The sequence below is a fragment of the Sorex fumeus genome, unplaced genomic scaffold (assembly GCF_029834395.1).
Source record: "Sorex fumeus unplaced genomic scaffold, SorFum_2.1 ptg000100l, whole genome shotgun sequence".
Lineage (NCBI taxonomy): Eukaryota > Metazoa > Chordata > Mammalia > Eulipotyphla > Soricidae > Sorex > Sorex fumeus.
Window position 1 is genome coordinate 7,689,092 of NW_026606157.1, and position 25,192 is coordinate 7,714,283.

Consider the following 25,192-nt stretch of genomic DNA (forward strand, 5'->3'; position numbering starts at 1 on the left):
TTGAAACTGCCTTTTCTTGACCTTTGGTCCTGCTGAATCTTCACTGAGGTTGGGTGCAGCCTTCTCTGGTCTGGGCTAGCAGAGGGTTAATCAGATTAAAGCAAGGAATTGAGGGTTCTCAGTAATTTTCTTCAGGCCCTTTCTATAGGGAGAGGTCCAGTCTCCTCAGGGTCTGTGGCTGGTCTTCCTTTTTGTATCCACAAGGTGGGTCAGGCTTAGAACTTCCCTTCCCAGAAATTTCATTGTGTCAGGAGGGAAAGGGCTCTTCCCCTAACCTACCTGCCTGCCTCATTAGGGTAAACTGATTTGCCTAGACTAGATCTGGAGGAATAGCACAGCCGGTAGGGTGTTTGCCTTGCATAGGGCAGACCCAGATTCGATTCCTCTACCCCTCTCGGAGAGCCCGGCAAGCTACCGAGAGTATCCTGCCCGCACGGCAGGGCCTGGTAGAGCCTGGCAAGCTCCTGTGGTGTATTCAATATGCCAAAAACAGTAACAAGTCTCACAATGGAGAAGTTACTGGTGTCCGCTCGAGCAAATCAATGAGCAATGGGAGGACAGGGCTACAGTGCTACATAGCTGAGGACTCTTCTAGAAGGATTTGGTGAGTCTTACACAGGTTTAATGATCAGTTTGCAATGCAGCAAGGTGAAGGCCAGAAATAAGGGCTCTTTATAGAGCCAAGAAACAGCAAACTGGAAGGCTAGCATGAGATAGGAATAAAGGTTTGGGCAATGTTAGCCAAATGACTTGATAATGTAATATTTAGAAGTCTCCAATGGAGACGTTACTGGGCCCACTCGAGCAAATCAATGAACAATGGGAGGACAGTGACAGTGACAGAGGGATAAGTATCTTGAAGAACACTGATGCAAGGAAAGAAGATAAAAAGTGTCAATACTGTGAATCTACTTGGATAAAATGGGTCAAAAAAACTGGCCTGATAAAATGTTAAGGGTAGACTCTTGCTGGAACTCAGGGAGTATATGACAAGCAGGTCTAGAGCCAGGGGAATGGTAGGGTTGTAATTCTAGCCAAAGGAAATGAGAAGGGCTTAGGGCTTGCTTCAAGCGCAGTTTAGTGAGAACAGTATAGCCATAGGACAAGAGGGAAGGGTAGTTTGAAAGGAGGCCAGAACATTGGGTGGAGTGGAAAAGGCCACATATAGGGCCTTGTGGGTCGTTTAAGAGCTTTTGGATTTTACTGTAATTGCACTAATGGTTCCCAGGGATAAGTAGAGCCTGTGACAAGCATGATGAAATGCTGGTGCGGGGAGCTTGGCAAGGCTGAGTTAGGAGGAACACCAGCCCTTGGTGGCTGCGGTGCAGGCCTCCACGGAAAGCCCCGGTGATTGCAAGGCCTCTGGGAGGCCTCCTGGCTATGCAGAGAAATCTCCAGAGGCAGGGCCTTCTGTGTGGGGAAAACCATTGGAAAGTTGTGTTCTGAACGAGCTGTGTCTTCATGTTATATTCTCCCCGTGTGACCCCCAATGTCAGATTCCTGAAGGCACCGTTAATATATTGGAAATCTAAGGCTGGAGCAATTGCACAGCGGGTAGGGTGTTTGCCTTGCACACTGCCGACCGGGGTTCGATTCCCAGCATTCCATATGGTCCCCTGAGCACTGCCAGGAATAATTCCTGAGTGCATGAGGCAGGAGTAACCCCTGTGCATCACCGGGTATGACCTAAAAGAGCAATATATACCGCTGATCCCTCCCCCAATCCCCACTCCCGACAGACACACATAGCCCCGCAGTCCTTTTGAAAGAAGCTATCACTGGCTCTAAATATTCAGATCTTTGAAAACACAAGCAGCTTGTGCTTTGGGGGGAGTCTTTGAAGATCTTCAGAAGATCTTTTTGAGTGGTCTTCAGGAGAAAAGTTTAATTCTTACAGATGTGGAACAAGTTAAAATCATGTTGAGTTACAACTCAAAGTTTTAGTCTTACTTTTTTTTTTTAAAGCCAACAGAGGCTCCTCTGAAATGAATCCCAGGTAAGTAATAATGACTTTAAAGCAAAGCAGATACACTGGCAGACACTACCCTTCGTTCATAGTGGATGGGAATAACCCCCACCCACTGCCAGCACCATCGTACCAGACGGGGAAGATATAAAAAAAAAGGGGGAGTTGGTCATCAACAAGGAACAAGCACAGTTGGTGTCTTGAGGAGCCAAAGACTGAAAGTGTCCAGTGGTGAATTTCATGTCATGTACGCTCATGTGGACTTGGAGATGCACTCCTGAAACTTATTTAATATCATAACACGGTGTTACTTTGATTTGGAAAGAAAAAGGCTAACGCTGCTTCTGTCTTGCTAAGGTGGAACTGATTCTAGCATGGAGGTTGGAAGAGAGGCGTGACCAGAAAGAGGCAGACAGGGGGACAAACACTGGCCAGTCCTTTCACAAGTTCTCAGGGACCTGGTCGTTGCTAGAGGGTTTATTTAAAGAATAAACTGGATAGTTGTGGATTTCAGGCCAGGATGAGATCAGAGGTTCAGTTGCTGATGGGTCTGAGACAGGAAGCTAAGGTTCAGATGGTTTTGAAACAGTAAGATCAACAGACTTAAGGCAAGTGAATGATAGGGTTCATTTTAACTTAGTCTCCTCATACTTGTGGCTCTGTTTTGTCATCATCATAAGTTATGTGTGTGTGTTAATAATTGAATTATCCTAATTTGAAAAAGTGGCTAAGATGTGTATTTTTGTTCTCTTTTATGTGCCAAGCCCGTCTGTGCTCGGGCCTTATTCCTGGGTCCGTGTTCAGGGGTCACTTCTGGTGGGGCCAGTGATCGAACACAGGCCGGCTGCATGCAGGGCAAGTCCTTTACTTGCTGTCCTATCTCTCCAGTTCTCATTTATTTTAGAATAAACCCCATGTGCATTCAAATCCTAACTTATCCATGATCTCAGTTCTGACCTTAGTAATTTGCTGTATCTTTAGTTTTTGACTCCTCATTTCTAAGACGGAGAACGGAGTGCTGTCTGCCTACTTTTAAATGCTTGGTAAGTTTTAACTTCTCTTCCTGCTATTAAAGAATAAACTAGATAGTTGTGGATTTCAGGGCCACGGTAGGATATAAACTGCTGAAACACATCCTAAGAGCTAAACTGCTTCCTTCAATGTTCAGGTGGATGGGCGCTGAACATCACTGTGAGGATTTATGAGGTGTACAGTACTGGGGGGTAAACTTTCTTGCTAGGATATCACCCTGAATTCTGAGAGATCTTCCTAGCCCTGCACCACTCTGCAGGGGTGTGTCTCTGGGGCCAGCTGTGGCCAGCTGTGGCCAGAGGCTTGGGTGTGGAATTGCCTCAAGGCTGTTCCAAGCACAGAAATTGTTGAATTCTTCCCGACCCCTGATTTGTCCAACTGGCCTATAATTCAGAGCCTTCTAGGTTACCACCATCTGGTTCCCCCGCTCACTAAAACAGATCCCCCGAATGCTTCTCATTTTGTGATTTCTCACTCTATAAAAAATAAAAACTGGATTTTTGAAACATGATTTGTAATAAACTATGTAATATGTTTCTATTTTACATTTTTCCTATTTTTCTTCGCTTAGCAGGCGTCACACAGAGATGCAAAGAACCTGAAGCTGCTTTTCCTTAACAGAACCTTTAGAGAGTGAAGAAGGTTTTGCAGGCTCTCTTAGGGTACAGTTGCAGCAGCTGACACCATTCGTGATTTTCATTTCTCTAGTCCCGCAACCATGCGTGTGCCTTTACGAACTAGCAATAAAGAGAAAATAACGGGACGATGTCAAATTACTTACCACCACCCAGTTTTCATTTGATATGGTGACTGGAAAAACCTTCCTCTCTAACGTCGCAGACACACATAAAATACTCCCGAACCTTTCCCCCCTCCTGCTTTCCTCAGACCCCGCTCACGGAGCATTAAAACATAACACGGATTGCTTTGGTGGGTTGTTTGTTTTTGAAAGTAATGTCTGCATTTAAGTCACCCTGTTGTCTTTCCATCTGAGCTCCCCCTTTGAAGTGGCTTAGCGTCTTAGGGGATTTGCTCGTAAGTCAGGTTTTATGAATCAAGAGAACCCTGTATGGTCTTGCGAAAGCAGCATGTGCTGCTAATTCCTTTTTATACGCACCCTCTTGGAGAACATGCACACACTCGTGGGTCTGAGCACAGACCCTATTAGCTTTTTTATACTTAATAGGGCCCTTGGCATTTTTGAGTCTTAGACTAATTTGTTTTATGCTGGCTCCCTTCTGTTGTCGTCGGGAAAGCGGGAGGCCTTAAAGTTAACCGCCCTGTGATCATTCTGCATGAAGGGCACTGCACAAGTCCCATCCCCTGATTGATTCGGTGCTCTCCTCCCTGGTCTGGTCGCCTCGCTTCTGGAAGTTCGAGCGCAGAGCGTGTTTTGTCACACGCAAGATATTTTGATTGTGCCTTTACCCTCCTTAGCTCATTAAGCTCATGGATCTCCTATTCTTCAAACAAATATTTAAAACCGAGGAGGAAGGAAGTCATTCATTCTGAGAGGCCTGTCCAGGTGGCCTGCTGTATATTTTGCATAGCATTAGCACATAACCAGACATTAAGATTCTGTCTGAATTAATCCTGCCCTCGGTGCTAAAGAAATCCAGTGCGACATGTCAGTTTCTTGAAATTTGAGCGCGGGCCAGATTGTGTTTTCCTCAAGAGCGTGCCCGGTCTGATTTTTCTAGTGAGTTGGGGCTCACATTTTGGTGACAAGAGTTAATAATATTTACTAATCTTCAGGCCCATGGGATGTTATTTAAGAACCCTACTGTAGTTTGCTAGCTCATCTCTCGGTGGCTTGAAAGAGCTAATTTAGAGCCCAGCATAAGCTAAAGACATGATTTTTATCACTGAAGTAAATCAGCAATAGAGAAAAAATAGTATTGGATCTGCATTTACATTTCTGTGGGAGAGCTGAGCTCACAGAATACTACTTGGTAAAAAATTAAAAATAAAGTGATTATACCATGCAAATATCGTGGCATGCATATTAAAGTTTTATTGTCAAATTAGTTATGATTCGTTGTTTTATGTGGTTATAACATGGTTTAATAATATAATCTAGGTCATGTGATGGTAAACATGTCCTAGGACATGCTTGTTATTATTAGGATTCATTACTGTATTACTGAAACTTAAGTTCATCCTAAGAAAAAGCACATTTTTTGATAACCTGCTCGTAATTTTGTTTTTGTTTTTATGAATAAGCACGCTGTTTCAGCTTAATAATAGTGTGCTTTCAAATTCAGGCACACACTTAAAATCTTCATTTCTGCAGACCAAGGCCATTTCTGTAATTTGAACATAATGTCTGTACATGGTTTGGCGATGAGAATCACAGATCAGAGCTTATTAATTCATTTTTGGAAGCTTTGGAGTTTCTGTCATTATAGTACTGTTTTTTTCATAACAACTACTGACTTTCATCATTCTTTGTCTCACTTTCCATATTTTTGGCTGTGAGCTTTTTCCTACTGCTCTTTCTCTCTCTCTCTCTCTCCCTCCCTCTCTCTTTATTTCTGCCAGCAATAGTTTTCATCTGGTCCAGGTTTCGAAATAAAAGGTGAGATTGCATGTCACTAATAAAAGCCAACTAATTTCTTCCTTATTTTCCTAAAAAAGTACCGATTAGGCATTCTCTGTAAATCTGCCACTCCATTAGATATTTTAGGAGATATATTAAGTAAAGGGATTGTCGACTTCAAGGCCTCTACCAGATAAATGCAACTCTTTTTTCCCGGTAATTTTTCAGAACCTACAGTTCTCAGGCAATCAGCACTTGGCATTGTAACAAGGTCGGGGCCCTTCTTAACTATCTCCTCTCCCTTCTAACCTGGCTGAGTTATTTTCTAAACTAAAATAAGACTAAAACTGCACAGGAGGGAAGATGCCGTCCTCTTAGAATCTTTACCACTATTTACATGTTCACCAAGTTGACATTTAGCTATTCTCTGCTGCAGAAATTGAACTCTTTTTTTTGCAATTTTATGTATCCGTGTATTTTTTTAATTAAAGCATGTTGTATTAGCTGAGCATTGCTGAAAACCCACACATGTATATGTTAAATGATACTTATCCTCATTGATATGCCAAACACAGTAACAATAAGTCTCACAATGGAGACATTACTGGGCCCGCTCGAGCAAATTGATGAACAACAGGAGGACAGTGCTACAGAGCTACTTATCCTGAAAGTTTTATTCTATCTGTCACCACTACCTTTGTTTCTACTTGCTACCTTCTTTATCCATTCTCTTCAAGGAAATGGAAGTTTTTATTGACTTTTGGTGGTAGTAGTGGTGGCAGGGGGTGTTTGGGACACACATGGTGGTTCTCGGAGGCTCTTTCTGGCTCTGTGCTTGGGGGTCCCTCCTGACAGTGTTTGGGGCACCATTTGATTGCCAGAGATTGAACTGGGGTCCGCCACGTGCAAGACAAGTGCCTTAAGCCCTGTACTATCTATCTCTCCAGCCCTGTGTGGACTTATTGTCCAAAAGTTTATTTCACATGATTTAGTTCATCCCTTCACTTTTTTCTCTATATCAAAATCAAGTTAGGTCACACAGTGCTGGTCTTCCCCTGTCAGCGTATTAACAAAGAATGATACTGTTTTGGTTCATTCATGTGCTTACAAGTGGCACATTTCACTTTCTGGTTTTGAAATAACTATATATATGTATATGTATACTTACATATCTACATACATATATCTATCTATTTATAACTATATCTATATCTATATATCTTCTTTATCCATTTGTCAGTTCTGGGGCATGTAGGTTGTTTTCAGTTCTTGGCTATCAAAGAATACTGCAATAATCATAGGAATAAGAATATATTTTCAAATTAGTGTTTTTATATTTCTTTTTTATTTTTAGTTAAATAATCATAAGTGTGTTAGCTGGATCAAATGGTATTTTTATAAATTTTATGGCGCGATCTCTGTACTACTTTCTGTGATGGTGACACCAATGTATGTTCCCACAAAATAGCACATCAGTCTTCTCTCCAACAACACATGTTGCTTCCTTCTCATTTTTTGGATAAAAGTTCTTCTCAGGGGGCTGGAGTGATAGCACAGCAGGGAGGGTCTTTGCCTTGCATGTGGCTGACTCAGGTTCGATTCCCAGGATCCCATATGGTCCCCCAAGCACTTCCAGAAGTAACTCCTGAGCATCTCTGGGTGTGACCCAAAAAGAAAAAACATATTCTTCTCAGGTGTGTGATAAAATCTATTGTTTTGATTTGCCTTGAGACAATGAAGGTCTTTTCTTGTGCTTCAGGGGCATCTGTTTCTTCTGAGGAGCTGTCTATTCCAAATCCTCGGCTCATTTAAAGAGAATGAAATTTGTATCTTTTGTTACTGAACTTTATGATTCTATGTTTATTTTGGGCACTAGCTCTTGTTGGACCTGTGATATGTAAACATCTTCTCCAGTTAGTAGGATATATTCTTTCTTTTGGATCAAATTTCTTATAGGCCCCATCTCACACCCTCCCCCTACCTGTGGCAAATTATTCCCATATTACTCTCTCTCTGTACTTTGAATACATTCAATATTTCGACACCAGACCCACCATAATTATCTGGGATTTTACCCCAACACTTGAGATCTGCTGAAGTCAACATTTAGACAAAAATCAACATTTAGACAATTTGTTTTCTATTGCTGATTATGAATAGTGTATGATATGACTTTGGAATTCTGAAATTTAAATAATTAAATCTGGAGGGATTTCTGCCAAAAGCCTCTGGGTTCTGAGATTTGTTTCTGAGTCTCTGGGATCATCGCTTAAGCAGCTTGTTCGTGGGCAGCGACTTGGGGTCTCGTCAGAGTGGGGGAGGAAAGGGCCGGCTCCACCACATCCTGTGAGGCCCTGCTTGTCTCATCACTGCAGGCCCCTACCTGGCTGGCAATTGGCCTCTGGAAGATGACAACCCGGAGCCACCAGAGGGAATAGGAGGTGGGTCGGCAACTTTTCCCAACTGAGGTGGCCCGGGGCTGGTAACCTAATGCGGAGAAGCCTAGAGAGGGCTATACAATAGCATTGCAAAATATAGGATGCTGCTTTCAAGAGGGAGGGTGTAGAAAGGGGCCAGGAGGCCAAATCAGGTTAGGACCAAAGGTTGATTACTTTGCAAGCCTGAGCACAGAGGTGACTAGCATGAAAAGATGACCATTTAGAATCTTCTCTCGTTTCCAAACATATCTCAGCTTAGAATCCCAGAAATGATCTAGTAAATGCCAAGGGTACAGTTCCCCTTTAAAAAAGAGAGGGGTGCAAGTTTCCATATCTAACTTAACTTCTGTCCTATCTCACTGATCCAAGGGAAGCTAATTTTTATCACCCCTCCGATGTTCCCATTGCCTATGAGATTGAAGGTCTTATTTAAGGCTTAGCTGGCGGGTCTAGAGCAATAGCATAGTGGGTAGGGCATTTGCCTTGCACACGGCTAACCTGGGTTCGATTCCCAGCATCCCATATGGTCTCCTGAGCACTGCCAGGGGTAATTCCTGAGTGCAGAGTCAGGAGTAACCCCTGTGTATTGCCGGGTGTGACCCAAAGAGCAACTTTTATTTGTCATCCAAAGCTGTGTTAATTCATGCTAAAGGTTGATGTCATCGCTATGTGGATGACTTATTTTAACAGTGTTGTCATATCTTTTGAACACGACTACTTTGAAGAGTTATGGGAGCCCTTGGAGCGGGTGAAAACAGGGAATCCCCTGCCCTTAGCAGTCTCTTCAGGGGGAGTTCCCTCTGCAGAGGGACACACACAGCCATTTTATGTCGATTCTTATCTGCCTCCATTTCAGATGGTGACATTTGTTGAAATCATTTCCGAATCTGAGACAAGTGGAGCTCTCTGTTTGTAGCATGTTGCCTGATCCCAAAAGAAACAAAGAACTCTTGACTCTTGGGGGCCCTGTTTTAGACTAAAAAGAACATGGGGTCTTTTTTTTCTTTTTTTCTTTTTTGCAACTGTCTGTCTTCCCTCTGCTCCTGTCACCTTCCCCTCATGCTGTCTTTATATATGAACCAACGACCGTGAGTTCCCTCCCTCTCTGCAGCCCACATGCTCCTCAAATCTGCTCCAGTGAACTGTACCTTCCTTCTCTGCCAAGTTTTCCGTCCCTCCCTGTGCCCTGACTTGCTTCCTTTCTCCAGAATATAGTTTTTTTTTATACTTTAGAAGAAAAAATAAATACTAGGTGTTATGAAGAAAGTCTTTGGTTTTTAACTAAGATAACTTCAGGTTAAATTCTCCAGAAATAATGACGATCTTTCCCTTTGCATAGGAACTTCAAAGGACATTCACTTTTTTAATTGACCAATTTGTGCTTCCAACTACTGCATGCATTAAATTTAAAATATAAGCAGTTATCAAAGATACAGATTTAAATTGGCCTTATAAACTAAATGCCCAACTTCTGCCAATTTCTAATAAAAGAGAACTAATAGCAAGAAAGTCAATGGATTGAGATTTTATAGAAAATAATCTTTAGAAATATCATATGATAATTAGATTATTCCAACCTTAATTCAATAATATTTTTAGATAATGCACATACATTTTTTTACTCAAAGTTGTACATACTTAAAAAATTAACTCAGCAATGCAGTAGAGGAGACAATAAAAGTATTTAAAGCAAGCATCCCCCATTTATACTGAAAGCACTTGGATAGCCTATGTTATACTATATTCAATAAAGGTAGATTCAGCTCAAATAGTTTTGCAGAAATTCAGCAGTAAAATATAATGGAGTTATTACTTTAGTTATTAGTATGCAAATTAATATTTCATTGGAAATGATATTTATTGATACTAATTTAAATTTTTCTAATATTCATTTTAAACTATGGAGGTTGGGATTATGTGACCTAAGTTATCCCACATTGAAAGTGCCTTGTGGGACAGTCAGTTTCTTGCTACATCGCTCCCTGCATTCACTCCTGTACAGCTCTCTACATCCACTCTAAGTGCATTTGAGAGTACAGTGATGCTCTACGAGTAGTGGAGTGAATGGACATAACAGAGACCTGAGCATCCCCAAGATCTTTGGACGGGTTATTTTCTTCTCTCCTGTGTTTACCTTCCCCCGTTTCACAATTGCAATGCCTCATGCAGCATGGAGACCCCACATCTTCTGGACTGATTGAGAATGTGCTTAATGAAGCTATTTGCAGGGTGCTGTGGGTTGTAGGGTAGCTTGCATGCTTCAATTAGACAACTCTTTGATTTTGTATATATTTTGAGATGATTCAGTCACACAGAGAGGTGGTAGCTACCTGTTAAAGGCTCTACAAGCAGACATTAGGCACTTGGCAGCTCAGAACTTAATACTGTGAATTTTGCTGAATGTACTCATATGTGTGTTCTCTCTTCAATGACTTGATGAGGGTAAGAGTTCTCTTCATATGGATACTACAAAGCAAATAGAATCCCCACCGAGCAAGGATGAATCAGACCCATGGAGTTGTTTGTGTTCATGCAAGTGACCTGGAATTCTCCTTTATGCCTGGAAGATTTTTCTCCACCACAGACTCAATTCCTCCTAGGGACTGGCGCCACCTGGCCGGAAGTGCCAAGAACCTAGTGTTGTTGGGTTCCAGAGAAAGCCCCATGATTCCTAAGGGAAAAACCTAAGCCTTATTTCTGTTTCCAAGTTCTGCTGTCTTTTTTGTCCTGGAGAATTACTAAGCCTAGTATTTTAGGTAGCAAACCTTATGAAGCCTAGGAATTAATAACTCAGAACTCAGAGTCACATTTCTGTCTTTTTTTCCCCCTAAATATCCGTCCTTGGATAAATCTCACTTTGGAGCTCCATCAGTGAGATGAGGTGAAATTATACAACTGCAAAGGTGCTCTGAGGATTAAATGAGAAAACACAGGTAAAGCATTTTGTGCGATTCCAGCACAGCAGCAATACTCAGAAAATATCAGCTGAGTCATAAAACAGTGTTAATTTTTTCTTGATAATATAAAATATCCTCTTTGGTGATGTTAGCCACCATATTTCAGTATCCCTGTATCACTGTCATCCCATTGTTCATCAGTTTCTTTGAGCAGGCGCCAGTAACGTCTCCATACGTCCTAGCCCTGAGATATTAGCAAGTACCACATTGGAGGCTCTTTGAGACAATCTTTGTTAACCATATTTAAGCAGGAAAAAAATATGACCAAGGTTTTTCATGGTTAGCACTCGAGATGCAGATTATGAGCACAGTTTACCATAGCGAATCTTTGGACATTGTTGAGAACAGAAGGTGGGAGAGGAATGATTCCTGGAGGTCAGCTCCACAGCCACTGCCCCTCAGAGCTGATGACAGATGCGCCCTATAGCCTCGGAGATGCCATGGAAGGGAGGTAGAAGAGCTCATGTGGAGGACGTGGTCTAGCTTATAGGTAGCAGGGAGATGGAGTGCAGAGCCCAGGTCCAGAATGGCTGTGAACTAAACTGGTGCCCAGTGCTTCTCTATCTCCCGGTCAGGCTCCCTGCTCTGGGCTCAGATTCGCCCCCTGCAGCCCCCAACATTTTTTGTAATAATGTAAAGGTAAAGGTAAAGGCCCTCCCGTTGATCATCGATTTGCTCGAGCGGGCCCAGTAACGTCTCCATTGGAGACTTTGTTGTTACTGTGTCTGGCATATCGAATACTCTCGGTAGCTTGCCGGGCTCTCCGAGAGGGGCGGAGGAATCGAACTCGGGTCGGCCATGTTGGCTGCGTGCAAGGCAAATGCCCTACCGCTGTGCTATGGCTCCAACGATAATAATAGTAGGAGTATTAATTGTAATAATGTAGGAGTACTGCTATTTGTTCAGCCATTGATTAAGCTGATTGAATTGGGTATGAACTCCACATTACTTTTTAAAAAAAATTTATTGTATCACAGTCAGTTAGTTACAAAGCTTTCATGTTTGAGATTCAGCCATATAATGATGGAACATCCTTCCTCCAGTGCACATTTTCAACCACCAATGTCCCCAGTATCCCCTCCCACCCCATATCCCAGTCTTCACCCTGCCTCTATGGCAGACAGCTTCCCCAATACTCTCTCTCTAATTTGGGGCATTATGTTTTACTCGGGGCTGGAGGGATAGCACAGCGGGTAGGGTGTTTTTCTTGCACACAGCCAACATGGCCAACCCAAATTCAGTTCCTCTACCCCTCTCGGAGAGCTCGGCAAGCTACTAAGAGTATCTTGCCCACACGGCAAAGCCTGGCAAGCTCCCCAGGTGTATGACGTATTCGCTATGACAAACACAGTAACAAGTCTCACAATGTTACTGGGCCCACTCGAGCAAACTGATGAACAACGTGGGGACAGTGTCAATGACAGTGATGCTTTACTCGAATTTTCCCGCCACCATTCAAGCCTACCTACCAGGGGAAGACGCTAGATAATTTATTTTCCCTTGCTCATTTTGCATATTATGAGAGCTCGTGCGGCCATGATTGCAAATGTAAATTTCTAGATTGTAAACTCTTGGATTCCAGAGATATCTCTGTATGACACTGATTCCTTTTGGGATTCGACTGGGAATCTCCCGGCCAGGGCGGTTGGTGTGCTAAGATGGCTCTTGGATTGAGCTCCCAACTTAACCTACTCCACACAACACCTTTTATGAAAATCTTGGACAATCCCAAAGCTTTATGTCCCCATGTAGTCATAAGAATTCATCTCTGTCATTGAGATTAGTCACTCGGGGAATGCTCAAGTCTCTCGTCCAACTGCAGTGCTCTGCTTCCTGGACTCTTCCTGTGTTTCAGGCAGGGAATAGTGTAGAAGGGACCAGTGATGACTCTCCTCTCACACCTGCTGGCTGGGTTGGTACGGGCAGAGTGGGGCTCCATAGGCAATGGTAGAATATAGTCCTGGTGGGGGCTGGAGCAATAGCACAGCGGGTAGGGCGTTTGCCTTGCATGCGGCTGACCTGGGTTCGATTCCCAGCATCCCGTATGGTCCCTCGGGAACCGCCAGGAGTAATTCCTGAGTGCATGAGCCAGGAGTAACCCCTGTGCAAAGCCGGGTGTGACCCAAAAAGCAAAACAAAACAAAACAACAACAAAAAAGAATACAGTCTTGGTGCTGGAGGTCTCTGTTCCCTGCTCCCTGTGTCCCATGGCCCCTTTGCTCTCTGTAACCTTCTTCTTGGTGCTTCCCAGGGGCCACTTGATCAAAACCACTTCTCCCAGCCTCCTGAGAGACTTCTGGGGATGGTGTCTTTCCAACCAGCTCAGCCGCCTCTCCTTCCAGAGAGCCTCCATCTGGTCCTTTTGCTCTGTGTAAAGTGACAAAGTGACCCAGCAGCCAGGGATCCATGCCCCTCCCCCCTCAGGGAGGGACCCCTTCCCTCGCAGCCTCCCACCTCAGAACCTGCTGCCTGAGTCTGAGACACCTTCAGGCCCTTCACACTCAGTGAGGCACAGGCCATGCCCAACTTGCCCCTAAATTCTCTTCCAGATTGTAGGAGAGCAGAGGAAGCAGATTGAGTAAGAGCACAGGCTATTCACCAAAGACATTCCTACTCCAAGTCCCCTCCCCATCCTGAGTGCATCCCACTCTACTCCCTTTGAGGGTGGGGGTGGAGCTAGCTTATCGCCTGTATGCCCTGCTTTGGTTTCCAATGTAGAGCTCTGTGGCTCTAGTGGTTTCATTCTCAGCAGCAACAGGGCTCTTAAATCCCTCAGCTCCTCCCAACCTCACCTCTCTCTAGGGTGCATAGCTGCACTCTGCATGCAAGCTCAGAAATCACGGGTTGCCATTGGCCTCAGCCAGGACTCAAGCTGAGTACAGGGGCAATGCTCCCAGTGCTATTGTGCAGACTTTGCATGGGGGAGCCTTGACTTTCCGTGAAGAATATGAGCCAAGAATTTTAAAAAAGGGTGTAAGCCAGTCAGCCAGGCGTGACCCAAGAATAAAAAATAAATAAATAAATAAATAAATAAAAACAAAACACTGGAGTCAGAGTTTTGGTGTTTTCTAGTCAACACATCACTGTCACTGTCCTCCCATTGTTCATCAATTTGCTCGAGCAGGGCCCAGTAACATTTCCATTGTGAGACTTGTTATTACTGTGTTTGGCATATTGAATATGTCATGGGTAGCTTTCCAGGCTTTGCCATATGGGTGAGATACTCTCGGTAACTTGCCAGGCTCTCTGAGAAGGGTGGAGGAATTGAACCTGGGTCTGCCAGGTTCGCCGCATGCAAGGCAAATGCCCTACCTGCTGTGCTATCACTAGTCAACAAATAGGGCTGAGAAACCATAGACATTCATCTCCATTCAAGCATATGATACCTGACGGTGTAGGGGACTGTCCTCCTAAAGGAAGAGCTCATGGGTTCCTTCCCCATTCTTTCATTTTTTAAAATTTTTTATTGAATCACTGTGAGATAGACCCTTGCAAAGCAGTTCAGGATTGGATTTCAGTCATACAATGTTCCAACACCCATCCCTCCACCAGTGTACATTTCCCAGTGACCCCAGATTCCCTCCCATCACCCCCCCTACCTACTTCTATGGCAGGAACTTTTCTTCTCTGTCTCTGTCTCTGTCTCTCTATCTCTGTCTCTCCCTGTCCCCACTCTTTTTTAAAAGTATATTTTTAATGAATCATTATGAGATACAGTTACAGACTTACAAACTTTCATGGTTATTTTTTAGTTCTACAATGATCAAGTACCCATCCCTCCACCAGTGCCCATTTTCCACCACCGTGTTCCCAGTATCCCTCCTGCCACCTCCCCATAACCCCCTCCCTCTGTGGCAGGCACATTCTCTCTCTCTCTCTCTCTCTCTCTCTCTCTCTCTCTCTCTCTCTCTCTCCGTCTCACCCTCTCTCCCTCTCTCCTTTTGGGTGTTATGGATTGCAATTTAGGTAGTGAGTGGCTATCTTCTTTGGTCTATAGTCTACTTTCCTTCCCCACTCTTAATGCAGGCTGTCCTGAGGTCACTTCATTGAACCTCTCAGAAAACAACTTGAGAGATAAAGCAAGTCGTCTCATTTGCCTGTGCTCCATGCTGCATACCAGTATTGTTTTTTTCTCCTTCCCTGTACTTTTCTTCGTGGCAGATTCTTCATAAAACATGGCCCTTACTGTGGGTGGAGCTGCTCTCTGGTAAACTTGGGTCATGACATTAGCCTTCAAAGCCACTTGCAGAGAACCTCAACCCAGAAGTGCTGTGTGTGGTCTCCGAGTACATGTTTCCTGCATTCATGCGTGTGTGCTGGGACATCAGTGAAGACAGCTTCATCATAGCTAGGCACGTGCAGTTCTCACTGTTTCCGGAAGAAGGGGAAGTTGGGGAAAGGGTCAGGTGGTAAAGGAGATATGTAGGCATTAAGTTAGACAGGTTCATGGTAATGACAGAGTGGGACATCCAGAGAGATGGAGGGTCCAACTGAACATCCAGAGAGATGGAGGGTCCAACTGGCGAAGGGGCCAGAGCGATAGCACAGCAGGCTGGGTGTTTGCCTGATATGTGGCGAACCCGGGTTCAATTTCCAGCATCCCATATGGTCCCCTGAGCACCGTCAGGAGTGATTTCTTAGTGCAGAGCCAGGAGTAACCCCTGTGCATCACCGGTGTGGACCAACCCCCCCCCCCAAAAAAAAAAAAAACCAAGTGAATGACTCATAGCAGACTCTGCTGGAAAGAAGGGAAATATCCATACTGGAATGGTGTATCAGTGTGGTTTAGTTATCAGCCAGATCCCAGGTTTTATTACGTATACCATGGTCCACCCAACCAGGTCTTGGTATTCAACTCCAGTGCTGAACTGAGCCTGAGGTTGAAGGAGAATTGTCATGGTTGTGGTCTGTGACTTGATATGGCAAGGACATCACCTTACACACTAGAGCACCTTCTTCAGAGTCCAGAGAAATTCCTACCCAATAGGTTAACCCTTTCAATATTTCAACAATCATTAACTTTCATTGCTTTCGTCCACTTCTCCAACCATACCTAGAGAGAGTTCAAGGTGAAAATTTGCACAAGATTTAGTTATTTTTAAATTAAATATTTTTTTTTATTTTGGAGGGGCCACGCCTGGTGGTGCTCAGGGCTTACTCCTCGCACTGTGCTCATACCTGGCACTGTTTGGGAGAGTATATGCAGTTCTGGGTATTGAACCAGGATCGCTACATGCAAGGCAACTGTCTTAACCTCTGTACTATCTCTCTGGCCCAAGATAAAGTTATTTTATCATTGAGAATTTATATATAAAATAAAGCTCCTCGTATCTAAGTGACAGGGTATAAGTAGAGAATAAAAACATAAAAATTCAGTTAGGTAAATAAAACTATTAAAGCTTGAGTGACTATATTAGGGGATTAAATTGTTGATATTAACATATAATGATTTATATTGTCTCAGTAGTACATCTTTTGTGTCAACTAATCTCTTCAGACTGTCAAAATAATTTGTATTTCTCACTTGCTTCAACAATCTTTTACTTCTGGTGTATTTAAATATGTATACACTATTCATCATTTACTTTCTGGTAGGGAGATTCAGACACATGCAGTTATTTAAAATTAATTTGCTTTCCTTAAAATTGAAGCGTTTATGTCGTGGCGTTTTTGCCTTAAGCTACTACTTAAGCTACAAACATTGCACTTTACTTTGTTAGAGACTGTGGCTCTCTATCGTTGACTTTCTGGACTGACAGTGTTGCAAGGAGCTCAGTCTGAGAATACTGACATGAAAATAGCTGCTCTTAGAACAGGCAGCAGTTGCAAAGAACTGTACTTGTGGATCAAGAATTGTACTTAGTCCTTTGCCAATTCAGATTTGGAGAAAGACAATGATCATATTTTGAGAATGAAAATGACTCAACATACAGCGTGCATAATTTTTATTTTCCTATCAAGCATTCTGAAATAGTTTAGTTTGCAAAGAACCTATTTTCTCACAGAACATTTTTCTAATTCTTGAAAAAGAAGTACAAACTGAGAATTTCCTGGCTGTAATCATGGGCCACCCAAGCATAATTTTTACAAAGACAAACTTACAAAAGATTGCTGTTGCCTGAGGTTATCAGAAGAAAAGTAAGTGACTATTTATTGAGCTATAATGATGCAAATTAAAAGCGGTCAGTCACGCTGGATTTCATGAGAATAACTATGCTTAGCTCTAACTCAAGATCCTTCTAATCAAAATATTTAACAAAATTTTCAGTGTTGTAAATTAGGACTTGGAAGGTGGAGAACAAAACAACTCACCTTTCACGGCAACCTGGTGCCCTTAGCAGAGAGTTCTACACTTCCAACAAAACCCACAGAAGCTCTGCAACAAATATGACACACGTTGCATGAATTTCTAGGTGTAAATTGATAATTGGACATCAAAATGATGAATTATCCCGTGGCAGAGGTGCAAATTAGCAGTCGTACTGCAGATACCAGAAACGAAGAAGACAGAGAAGAGTAGGTACGGTTCACATCAGAGTGCCCCTGCACTGAAGAGCCCGTGTTTTATTTATTTATTTTTTTGAGCCTGTGGGTTTTTTTTAAATTTTTTTATTTTTAGTTTTTGCTTTTTGGGTCACACCTGGTGATGCACAGGAATTACTCCTGACAGTGCTCAGCGGACCATATGGGGTGCTGGGAATCAAACCTGGGTCGGCCGCTTGCAAGGCAAATGCCCTACCCACTGTGCTATCGCTCCAGTCCATGTTTTAAAATGAGATTCCAGAGAAAAATCGAGAAGACATTTTGGTGATGACATTTTCTGTGAGTGCTGTCTATGAAAAGTTAAAAAAAAATTCCTGTATGTGCAAGAAAACTATTTCTCAACTTTCCATTTTAAAGGACCTTAAAATATTATCCCCAAGAAAAAAAGAATAATGTGGTGAACAAATAGTACACTTACACTAAATCCTTTGCAATGAGTGAGGTTGATACATTCACTTTGCTCGTTTCTCTGAGAGTAGTTGTGTGTTTGGGAACTAAGTTTTAAAAATTTGGATGCCACCATGTTCTATTCTCATCATATATGTGCATACAGTGGACTGAAGTGTTTAGGTAGCTGTATAGGTAATGATGTGCTGAAACTTAGACACTTAAAATATAGTCTCATTAAGACACAATTGGCATTTTTTAAAAATTAAGACATGAATACAAGTAAATCATGACGATATGGAGAAGGAAAAATATATCAGGAAAAAGACTAACCCTCATACCAACAGGAAAAGGCTGAGAATTATCAGAAAAACAACTATAAAGACACTGTAAATCAAACAGCATAGAGTTTAGAACATCAAAAACTTTGAAATTTTCATCTATTATTAATTATGATAAAAAATTCTATCTCAGAATATTTTACACAGCAACTGTTGCCAAGAAAATCTACATCTTCCTGAGCTACGGAAAGTTAGAAAGAACTAGAATTCTAAACTTCCAGTGAAATTGGATGACCATTAATAAAATATCTCAATGTCTTTGTACGTTTTTCTTTCAATTAAAAAACCATATTTTAAAAGAAGACAATTTATTATTTCAATTGCACTTAAATATTTCATGAGACTACATGAAACTACAATTAGAATAGCTGCATATAATGTGAGAACTTAATGTGAATTTTTAAAATAATTACTTTGCTGTGAAATTGTCTTTTATTTCACCTGTGCTACATGTAAGTGAACCTGTGATAGACATTCTAGAAAAATCTTCAGAAAAAAATAATATTACAGAGGGGCGTCATAGATGAAAGACTTTTATGATCTTTCCACTAACCTTTTCTATTAATCTTTTAAGAAAATGAATTAATAGCCAACATAAACAATATCAGAATAGAATTTCTCATGATATCACCTTATGTCCTTTAAGGAGCTAGTTTACTGGACTTTTTTCCCTAATCTTTATGTATTCCACATCATCAAATTTTCTCTCCACAGAACGTCTGTATTCTAATGAGCACCATAACGTCCTTTTTCCTGTAACTACATCTGTAACTAATATTTTTTTTTCTGGCAATGGAATGGTGTCAGAACATAGAGTGTGGCTAATCTCAAAATCCAGGACTCTTCAAATTCTGCTTTGGCTACAAAGTGATGGGTGGAGTTGAGTTTTCTTATGTAATGCCTATTTAAAATATTTTAAAAATTAGACGAGAAAAAGAAAGAGAGAGTGTGTGTTTATCCTATAACAAGGTAAGTCTGTTAACCTAAAGATGGATTAGACAAGAATTTAATGAATGAAATTCTTCTGGACCAAACCACCAGGAATTTAGATGCAATAGCTTCACAAGAAATGTTGTTAATTGAAGGATAAAATCTTATGACCACGACTCAGAGCTTTGATGACTTAAGAGTGCTGTGAAGCTAGAACCCCCTGTGTTGAGTACACTATCTTGGGAAAACACCAAACTTCCTGAATTCTTTATTTTCTCATCAACAAAGTAACTATTTAGCTCAACTTTTCAGTCTCAATGGCTTATATGTACAGTTGCAATAATAACCCTCCATAGGGTTGTTGAAAGTATTAGTGAACAGAACCTGACATAGTGTAGAAAGACATTAGATTTTCAATAAATTATGTTTATAAATGGTTCTACAAATAGTTGATGCACTTAAATTACTGACATCACACTCATAATGATACATTTCCTAAACTTTGTAAGATTACTGCATATTTTTGAAAGGATTCTACAAATTTTTATGATAAAAAATAATTTAATAGTACAAATTGTGACTAAAAATCATCTGAAGAACAGAGTCAAATCAAATTTAATGAAAAAAGACTTGTCAAGAGAGATAACAAAAGTTTAGATGTGTTTGATTTATAGTTCACTTTCAGCAATTCAGTTTAGTCACATTTAAAACACACTCTCCATGACATGACATTAGATTTTGTTGGCCAGACAGTAAGGAAGACTTGTGAGTTGCCATAGTTTTATATGAACCATTAAAAAGGACACTGCTAAGATAGTATATTTCAAGTCTTGACTGTTGCCTTGTTTCTTTGCCAAGGACCATAAAACACATAAAGTATTTGGGATTCAACCGTATAAAAGCCAAAGATTTTAACATGGACAAGAAGCCCCGTGCAGCCAGGGCTATATTATGGATAGAATTTAGGTGAACTGCAGTCCCTTTTCCTGGAGTCGCCAAATGGAGACAGAAAAACCCAAATGAAGATAAAGGATCAGACCAGTACCCTCTTAAGGCTTTCTTTCCAAGCCAATTTCAAAGGGATACAACTGGATTATTCATTTTTCATAACTCAGTTTTGAACTTATCAGCCCCTCAAGATGAAAGTCCATACTCTCCCTCAAAAAAAGAAAACCTCCAAATGTAGCTCAATCAAAACTCAGAGTTTATTTCACATCCAGATTATTATTGGTTCAAATCAGTAGATTTATATAAGAACTAATATGGACTGAAATCAATCTAGTTAATGAGAAAATACTGATTTGAGGAGCCTATGTTCCTGGAAGGCATCTCTTTTTAGGAATTTAGCTAACATCCTCAGTAGCACTGGTCTGAAGGGTTTCTAGTCCACCAGAGTCCAGCTTTTCCCTCTTTAATGGAGAATTGACACTTGAACTCCAAATTACACCCCCACCTCCTTTCCGTCTGGTCAATTTTTCCTTCTCATAGGTGATTTTAACATGGAACTGAAATGTAAACTACATTGCTATGCATGGTAATAACTTCCAAATGGAAATGAATGAATGAGCAAAACCCTTTCATGCCAAAGGGCTGGAGCCATAGCACAGCAGGCAGGACATTTGTCTTGCACGTGGCCGACCGGGGTTTGACTCTTCCATCTCTCTCGGAGAGCCGGAAAGCTACTGAGCATCCCGCCTGCATGGCAGAACCTGACGAGCTCCCCATGGCAAATTTGATATGCCAAAAAACAGTAACAAGTCTCACAATGGAGACGTTACTGGTGCCCGCTCGAGCAAATCAATGAACAATGGGAGGACAGTGCTACAGTGCAGTGCTTTCATTCCAAAAAAGGCGAAGGAAGTGTAGTGAAGGATAAAGCCAAAGGGGGCGCTGTCCAGCCAGTGAGCAACGTGAAGCAGCATAAGGGAGACCCACGATTTTCCTTCTGGTCATTATTAACAGAATTCAAGGAAAACCCAACCAAACTATTGGCTTTCCAAATTCTACCCAATTGAGTGTTCATAAAGTCTGAGATTACAGATAAGAAACAAAGGCTGAAAATGGTTTGGCAGTGGATAGTTCTACATTCCTAAAGAATATTTACTATCACCTGGAAGTAATTCTCAAAATTACAAAGTCATGATTCACTTAAATTACTCTATTTGCTCAATATACATGTTCTCTATTTACATAGTATTGAAAAGTTACTAAGTTGACTCAGCTACAATAATTCCACCCCAAAAAAACAGATTGGATTTTTTTTTTTGAGGAACCAAAGCATGTTACTAATACTTTTCAATTCCACTAATGTATATACGCTGTGGAAGTTGAGCTTTCTGTCTATTCAAATCAAAAGGAAAAATTTTATTACATTTAGACAGTTCACATAATAAAAATACCTTACTAAGTAGTGAAAGTCTTTGAAATAATCAGATTCTTGAACATCTCTTCGTCCCAATCATTTAATTTGAGGACATCTCTTGTTTCCCTTGTGAATGGTACACGTAATTCCTGGTGGAAACATTTGTGTTCAGCTGGTTATTAGCACGGTAAAGCATTGGGTCAGGCACTCTTTCCCACTGATGAACGAGGAGTCTTGTCTCCAGTGGAACACCACCACCTTTAGCTGCACAACAAATAAAAAAAAGAGATGACAAATGCAAGTGAGAGCACTGTTAGTGAGAACAGGAGCTGCTGGAATCAGAGGCAGCACTGAACTTGGTCTTCCAGCTTCCTCTTCCTCTGCAGTATTTGCCCAGGTTGTGGGGCTGTGGCGTCACTGGCTTTATCTGACTGGTCTCTCAGGAGGAGAACATTCAGCTCACTGTTCCCCATCCCATGGGGAGCACGTCTTAACCTGTGCTCCATCACTTTGCTTTGTGACATTTTTTTTTCTTTTGCTTTGTGCCATTTTTTCCAAAAATTGCTCAGTTTGGCTGTGTCTGTGCCCCATGCCAGTTGCATTTCTGCTGCCATGATGAGGAAGCAGACTTGGGCAGAATCTGTAAACCCCTGATGCGGACAACTCTTTTTTTAAAAAAATTTTATTTTATTGAATCACTGTGAGATAGTTACAAGCTTTCGTGTTTGAATTGCAATCATACAATGTTCGAACACCCATCCCTCCACCAGTGCACATTCCCCACCACTAATCTCCCCAGTATACCCCCCTTTCCCACCCATGGCAGACAATTTCCCACATTCTCTCTCTCTACTTTGGGGCATCATGGTTTGCAACACAGATACTGTGAGGCCATCACTTTTGGCCTTGTATCTACTTTCAGCACACATCTCCCATCCCGACTGATCCTTCCAAAGATGGGGACAACTCTTGCCCCTGGCTCACAAATGCTATTGCTGGGCTTTTCTTGTTTTTTTGTTTTCTTTTGTTTGGTGCTGTTGCTTTCACCTTCAGTACGACAATATTTTTAGTCACATTTGTCGATCTTATTAGAACATCCTTCTCTCCAGAGCCTGCACTTCCAAAATACAATTTTTCTGTCAGGCTGATATGTAGCAAAGATCCTTTATACACACTCAGTGGTTTCTTGAAACTTTTCCTTTTGGGATCAACGATGTTATCTTCTTGAGCTGTGCTGATCTCTTTGGGAAGAGATATTTGTTCTCCAATGGAAATTGCTCTCCAGATTTCTCTACTCCTGACTTTCACTCTCTTCTTGACTGGAGTCTTCCCCTTCACCGTGGAGGCTCGCAGTGGGGCCGGGAAATCCTCATCTCCTAGGAGGAGGGGACCTGTGTCTAAAAGGAGTCTCATACTCTGTGCTCACATGGTCCTGAACTTAATTTTGATCTGTAAAATTTAATGAACTCACCCCCTCAGGACCCAGCCAGGACTTCTAAAATTTTAAAGTAGCATTCATGATCCATGGCATATCAAAGATCACTCTTGGGGGGATATATTTAGGGTAATAAACCTTAAAGCAGTTAAGGAATAAACATGTAAGTTCCATATCTGCATTATTGATTCCCGTTTCTGATAGGTCAGACAGCTCTGTCAAAGACTTGCTTTCTCTTTTGGTACATCTACACAATGGAGTACTATGCAGCTGTTAGAAAAGATCAATTACAATCAATCACAACCATCCTGTTATTCTTCGATTGCCTCGAGCAGGCCCCAGTAATGTCTCCTTCGTCCTAGCCCTGAGATTTTTAAAAAAAGTGCCATATTCAAGGCTCTTTCAGAGTTAGGAGAATGAGACCCTACATTGTTACTGGTATTTGGCATATTAGGTATGCTATGGGGAGTTTGCCAGACTCTGCCATGTGGGCAGGTTACATTCGGCAGCCTGCCAGTTTGTCCAAAGTAGGAATGAGATGATAAGATGTCACGCAGCCACGAATGCGGCTGCACACTTCCGGGAGCTGGGCATCCCTCACCCAGAAAAGATGAAGTCATGAAATTCATATACAAGTTGTACTACATGGAAAGTATCATGCTAAGCGAAATGAGTCAGAAAGAAAGGGACAGACATAGAAAGATTGCATTCATCTGGGAAACATAAAGTAACAAAATAGGAGACTGACACCCAAGAATAGCCTAAATAAGTACTGGGAGGATTGCTCCATGGCTTTGAGGCCAGTCACACACACTAGGGGAAAGGGCAGCTCAGATAGAGAAGGGAGCACCAAATAAAGGGTGTTGGGAGGTTCCTCTCAGGATGGGAGATGCGTGATGAGAGTAGACTAGAGACCGAACATGATTGCCACTCAATGTCTCTTTTGAAAACCGCACTCAAAAGGAGAGAGATAACAAAAGGGAATTCCCTGCCACAGAGATAGGATGGGATGGGGGGATGGGGGGTGGGAGGGAGACTGGGACTGGTGGTGGTGGAGAATGGGCACTGGTGGAGGGATGGGTATTCAATCATTGTATAACTGAAACCCAAGCACAAATATTTGTAAGTCTACAACTGTACCTCATGGTGTTTCACTAATAAAAGTTTAAGGGAAAAAAATAAAAATGTTTTTATGAGCTGGAAAAAAAAGACTTCCTTTCTCTCCTGGTTTACTCCACCAACCAGAAAGCTACAGATCTTCTTTTTGTCCAACGTGGTCTTAAGGTCTTTCATATGATACTCATCCAGAGCAAGCTGTTGCCTTCTTTGTCTTAACCATGAACATAAATGCCACTGATTTCCATTAACTAAGAATGGAAGATTCACTCAAATCATTAACAGATTATTTCTTTCTTCCACTGAAAACTGTCACCCATCATCTTCAGGGTTTCATCCCACTGTATTATGTTGCCAAGATAAATCACTTTCAACCCAGTGATCATCTTGCTATAATCTTACCACATCATGGAAATTATACGTCACCGGCTTACCTGGCACAAACTCAGTCTTGAACCTCTGCCGAGTCTCAGAAATGAGTTCGGCATTATTCTGGGTGTGAGTCTTGACCATGGCCACAGTCGTGGGTGTGACTCTAGTTACCATTGCTATTTCCCTGACTGCCTTCGGGATATCACATCATGGCTCAGACAGGCTAAAGTACCCCGCAAATGTTATCATGGAAAAATAATGGAATTGGAAATAACATCATGTTCCTAAGATGGCTATAGGGTTAGAATTTATTTTTTTTGTTTTTGGGCCTCATCTGTAGGGTTCAGGGGCCCTGTAGACCACTCCCAGCAGCAGGTGGTCAAAAGGACAGAGGGCCGTGTAAGCTCTGTAGTGCTGGGGATCACCAGAACCACCCCAGGGTGCTCAGGGTTCTCCAGAGCTCTCCCTCGCCATGTGGAGGCAGAGCAAATCCAATTTTCAAAGCCAAGTTTCAGAAAGTCAAAAATTATTGTAGAATTCTTGATACTTAGTAACAGAAAGCGAACAATCCAAATAAAGAATTTTTGATACCATTTTTTGGTAGTAGTATTGGAATTGTTATTTTACAGTTCCAGAGTACTCTACCAATCCCTCCACAAGGGTTTCAAGAATACTCCACCATTTAGGTGTTAGGAATTTTTATTTTCATTACATTACAGATCCCTCAGGATTTTCCTGGGTCCTGTCTGTGGTAGCTGGGGCAGGAGGACGAAA

At 41.9% G+C, this 25,192-nt stretch overlaps 1 pseudogene; it reads right to left on the reverse strand.

The window, feature by feature from the left end:
- LOC130042428 (motile sperm domain-containing protein 2-like) overlaps window positions 1–24,559 on the reverse strand; it is a 118,422-nt pseudogene extending 93,863 nt beyond the window's left edge.
- Window positions 24,560–25,192: the final 633 nt, after the last annotated feature.